Consider the following 5,000-nt stretch of genomic DNA (forward strand, 5'->3'; position numbering starts at 1 on the left):
CACGCGAGTTCCATATCGGAAAATTAATGCATGGGGCTTCTTTGTTTATATCCGTCCAACCGATTTCCGCAGGCCCGCTTATTACCTAGAAGCATTCGTCTACGCCCTCTCCCGTTCACTAAGGAGGAGTTAAAAAAAAAAAAAAGACGATGGCGACAGGTATAAAGGAAATGGGGAGGTCGAATGGCGTAGAGTTTTCAAGCAACGAGAAGGTTTTGTTTGGGGGGAGGGAAAGTGACACGAGAGGCGGTTCGGTAAAGGTCCGACCTCCGCGACTGCCGAGCACACACTGAGTGAGTGAGTGAGCTCTCTCCACCTCAGCTCTCTGGTGGTCGTCCTCCTCCTCTTCCTCCTCCAGTCGCTGCCTGGACTGGGAGGGAGGAACTTCGCATTCTAGGCCGAACTTCCCAAGGCCAGACCGAATCAGCCGCCGCGGCGCTACCGCTTTTATATTTTTAATTCTCACATCGAAAATGAGAGAAAGAGCGAAGCGATCCATCGATCTGTTGCATCCCATACCTTTCCGCTAGAGTTCTGAGCACTTTGCGGCCAGATCTAAACGCTGTATCACAGTGTTTAGGCGCCTAAACGAGGAACTTTTTTTCAGACGTCTCGCGGAAAGACTCCGCGGTCCCAGGCGGGTAAACATGCATTAATCATTTCACTCGGGTTGGTCATTGTGCCTGTCGACTGACGCCGGAATCAAGGGCGCCTCCCACCTCTCTCTCTCTCTCTCTCTCTCTCTCTCTCTCTTCTTGCAGTTCGGTCTGTGATTACAAGAGCGTTTCTGAGGTGGGGAAACTCGAATATGCGCAAAAACAAGTCGGCAATTACAAAATACTTGTAGAATGCGCTTCTCTATATGCTACCAACTCTCTCTCTCTCTCTCTCTCTCTCTCTCTCTCTCTCTCTCTCTCTCTCTCTCTCCGTCTGTGCATACTGCGAGAATGCACAAAACTTATCATTAGAGAATAAATGCAGAAGCTGAACTGTGGTAACAAAAAAAAATTTTTTTAGATGTTGAGGTTTTTTTCTAGTTCTTAGTTAATTTCGAAATTACGTCTTCCATTTATATATATATTTTTACATTATAGATTTATATTTTTATATATATTTATATATCTTTTTCTGAGTGTTGGTGGTGACAGAGGTTTGAAACAGAATCATATATTTCATCCGAAAAATCGTGAAAAAACATTAAAAAAACCTCACTGGGATTAACCATTAAAGCCTCATTTAAAATTTGCTAGGAGATATCTCCTGGAATACTTCTTAGCATAAAAGAGGACAATTATCTAATATATATATCTATCTATCTATCTATCTATATATATATATATATATATATATATATATATATATATATATATATATATATATATATATATATATATATATCATTTTATTGTATTTGGAGAGACGCTCAGAATATCTAGTGATCTTCTTCAGTATCTTCTTCTTCTTCTTCTTCTTCTTCAGTGCCTCGTCAAGACACCAGACAGCGAGTATTAAAGGCCTCACAAAAAAAAAAAATCTCATAAACCGTTCGACCGTTAGTTATGCTAACAAAAGTCGACTGAACCTGATTCATTCTGTTCGAAAGCCAGGAATGCAACCTTAGGTCGAGAGATAGCGACAGGAAAGTGGAACACAGAAAAAAAAAGGAAAAAATTATTGACTAGGCCGAGAGAGAGAGAGAGAGAGAGAGAGAGAGAGAGAGAGAGAGAGAGAGAGAGAGAGAGAGAAGAAACTGATTGACTGGGTCAATGACTCCATCTATAGAAGCCTTTCAAGGCCTTTAGGTTTTATTACTAGAGAGAGAGAGAGAGAGAGAGAGAGAGAGAGAGGGTTGACTAGGCCAATGACTCCGTCTATATAGGCTTTTAAAGGTCTTGAGGTTTTACTACCATAGTTTACGTGCCAAGAGAGAGAGAGAGAGAGAGAGAGAGAGAGAGAGAGAGAGAGAGAGAGAGAGAGAGAGAGAAATTTTTACAGGTATTTGAGAGTAAATATAGATCATAAGCTTGCGTAACCCTAACGAGCGTTCAAACGAGTGCAAAGCTAGAAAAAAATTCTGTTTAATATTTTAAATCACTTGAACAAAGAGCAGAGGCAACATTGTGGACTGATAATGGACTCTCTCTCTCTCTCTCTCTCTCTCTCTCTCTCTCTCTCTCTCTCTCTCTCTCTCTCTCTCTCTCTATTTACTCAAAGGGAAGTTGAGAATCAGTAGTCAGAATTTCGCTTTGCTGAAAATCCTAAAGTTTTTTAAAAAATGACAAAAAAGTGGAAACACGCCAATTTGGTAATTTATCAATTTTGTCATTTCTGTGACACACAGAAGGAATGATAAAGTGACTCTTGGCGTCACGAATAATAATAATAATAATAATAATAATAATAATAATAATAATAATAATAATAGCATGAGTTTTGAAATGGAGAAATATATCAACGGTTATGTATGGGTATATATAAATCTGTATAGATCTATATAGATCTATTTGTGAAAATTTGTACCCATGCATAACTGTGGATTTGTTTCAATAATAATAATAATAATAATAATAATAAAGAAATTCACAATGATGTCAGTGTTAACATACATTAACAATATGTTTTAAATGATGTTTCAAAAATATATTCATATAAAGCTTTCGTTTTATACATAGTTTCAATGTACATTCACACTGACATCACTGTGGGTTCCTGCGTCATTTTAGTGACTCGTGTGATTGCGAGATTCTCACAAATAATAATAATAATAACTGAAGATAATTAAGTGCTGCACAGAGGCTTCTAAAATAAAATCGAATACCGAGAAATATCCAAGAATCCGTTAAGTGCACCAACACCTCGAGACTTGAGAGGTAATTGGATCTCTTAGAATCCTGCTTTCTCCCGGGCGCAGTTTCTCTCTCTCTCTCTCTCTCTCTCTCTCTCTCTCTCTCTCTCTCTCTCTCTCTCTCTCTCTCTCTCTCAGCAAAGCCAGTAGCCAGTGTATTTTCTTAATTGTGTTGGTAACTTAGCGCACACATTCACTTGCTGAACACACACACACATATATATACATATACTCGTATATATATAATTATATGTATACATATGTATGTATCTATGTATGTGTATGTGTACGTATGATACAAATGGTAGGAATCACGATTTCTGTTGTCTAGAAAAGTAGCGTCGGTGCTTAAAAATGTTGATAAGGAAAGCGAACTGTATTTAATGAAGGCTTTGCTTAATCACGTATTTTCCTCCGCTCGGCTTAACAAAATCATTGACGTTTTTGAACCGTAAGAGGCATCTTTATCGATTTCATGAGGAGCTCTTTATTATGCCAAAAATGTCTGAAAAAAGTTTTGAATATTCACAAAGCTAATATATTTGTTTAAAATGCTTATTTCTACAGGTAAATTCAATTCGTTTTCTAGTTTTCTGTAAAAGAAAAACTGTTGTGCCGGCTTTGTCTGTCCGTCCGCACTTTATTCTTCCCTCACTTTTTTCTGTCCGCCCTCAGATCTTAAAAACTACTGAGGCTAGAGGGCTGCAAATTGGTAAGTTGATCAACCACCTTCCAATCATCAAACATACCAAATTGCAGCCCTCTAGCCTCAGTAGTTTTTATTTTATTTAAGGTTAAAGTTAGCCATAATCGTGCTTCTGGCAACGATATAGACCAGGCCACCACCGGGCCGTGGTTAAAGTTTCATGGGCCGCTGCACATACAGCATTATACCGAGAACTCCAAAAGGTAGGTCTGTTTTTGTTGGCCTTGATTATACGCTGTAACGGCTGTACAGAAAACTGGATTGCGCCATTTTTTACTTGTTTTTATCTTCCTCTGTGAATAAGTTTCTGACGATATCTAAAAGTAAACAATAGCAGACGTATAAATAAGTGAAGTGCAATCAAAATTGATCGTTAAAATGAACATTCTTCCGTAATCCGAACCTCTGACCAGAAAACAAAGCCACGTTGCACCTTTCTCTGCGGAAAATGAAGAAGAAGAAATCTCCCACAAAAGATTGAGCGTTGAAAGAAAACAAACAAATGTAAGTGATTTTTTTTTATTGATGATTTTCACAGTTATTAGAGAAGCATAAAAGTCGTGGGTTGCCTGAGAGAGACTTTACCGCTTGGATTGTATCAATTCGACTTCCCTTGAAGCATTAGTATCAAAATTCGAATAATTCTTCCCTTAATCAGGAAGAAGCATTAGGGGATATAAAAATTCCAGCTGAATAATTCCTGCCCTTAATCAGGAAGTGAGGAATTCTCTCTCTCTCTCTCTCTCTCTCTCTCTCTCTCTGGAAGTGAGGAGTTCTCTCTCTCTCTCCCTCTTTGAAAGAGGAATTCTCTCTCTCTCTCTCTCTCTCTCTCTCTTTGGAAGTGAGGAATTCTCTCTCTCTCTCTCTCTCTCTCTCTCTGGAAGAGAAGAGTTCTCTCTCTCTCTCTCTCTCTCTCTCTCTCTCTCTCTCTCTCTCTCTCTCTCTCTCTCTCTCTCTCTCTTCATGTCAGCCGAATGTAAGACCACTTAGAAAGATGCAGAGATGAAAAAATGCAACATAATTACCAGAGATGGAAGAAGAGTTAGAGAAAAAAAAAAAGAATCGTAGATAGAATATAGAACAGGATCTTTGACTCTTCCTAGGAAATGGACGATAAGGATATGGTTGAAATCCTGCTGGAATCTTCGCAATTATCTCCTATTGCATTTTCGCTTGAAGGAGCATCGGTCTAGTGCTTGCGGCCAGCTGATTGCTTGTGGTCTCTCTCTCTCTCTCTCTCTCTCTCTCTCTCTCTCTCTCTCTCTCTCTCTCTCTCTCGAGCAGGTGCTTCCAGTCAACTTACCTGTTCCAGTAACTCTAGTCCGCTTCATTGCTTGTTACTTTTTCAGTGATACCTGTGTGCTTCGTTGCTTGTTGTTGTTTTATTAATCCAAGTCCGCTTCCGATTGCTTGTTGCTGTTTGAGTAATCCCTGTGTGCTTCGTTGCTT

At 39.0% G+C, this 5,000-nt stretch overlaps 1 protein-coding gene and 1 long non-coding RNA gene across 3 annotated transcripts in view; one reads left to right on the top strand and one right to left on the bottom strand.

Annotated features, from left to right (window-relative positions):
• The window catches only part of LOC136856601 (ligand of Numb protein X 2-like), a 56,489-nt gene extending 56,194 nt beyond the window's left edge, over nt 1-295 (bottom strand). Inside the window, exon 1 of one of the 2 annotated variants that reach the window (XM_067134530.1) lies at nt 1-295. This exon is cut by the window's left edge and continues 22 nt beyond it. The gene's annotated coding sequence lies outside the window, so the exon portion shown is untranslated. The other variant, XM_067134531.1, reaches the window with a different exon arrangement.
• Nucleotides 1-5,000, top strand: part of LOC136856602 (uncharacterized) — a 346,791-nt gene that overhangs the window by 324,991 nt on the left and 16,800 nt on the right. The gene's annotated exons all lie outside the window — the stretch shown is intronic.

Source organism: Macrobrachium rosenbergii, chromosome 36 (genome assembly GCF_040412425.1).
Source record: "Macrobrachium rosenbergii isolate ZJJX-2024 chromosome 36, ASM4041242v1, whole genome shotgun sequence".
Taxonomy (NCBI): domain Eukaryota; kingdom Metazoa; phylum Arthropoda; class Malacostraca; order Decapoda; family Palaemonidae; genus Macrobrachium; species Macrobrachium rosenbergii.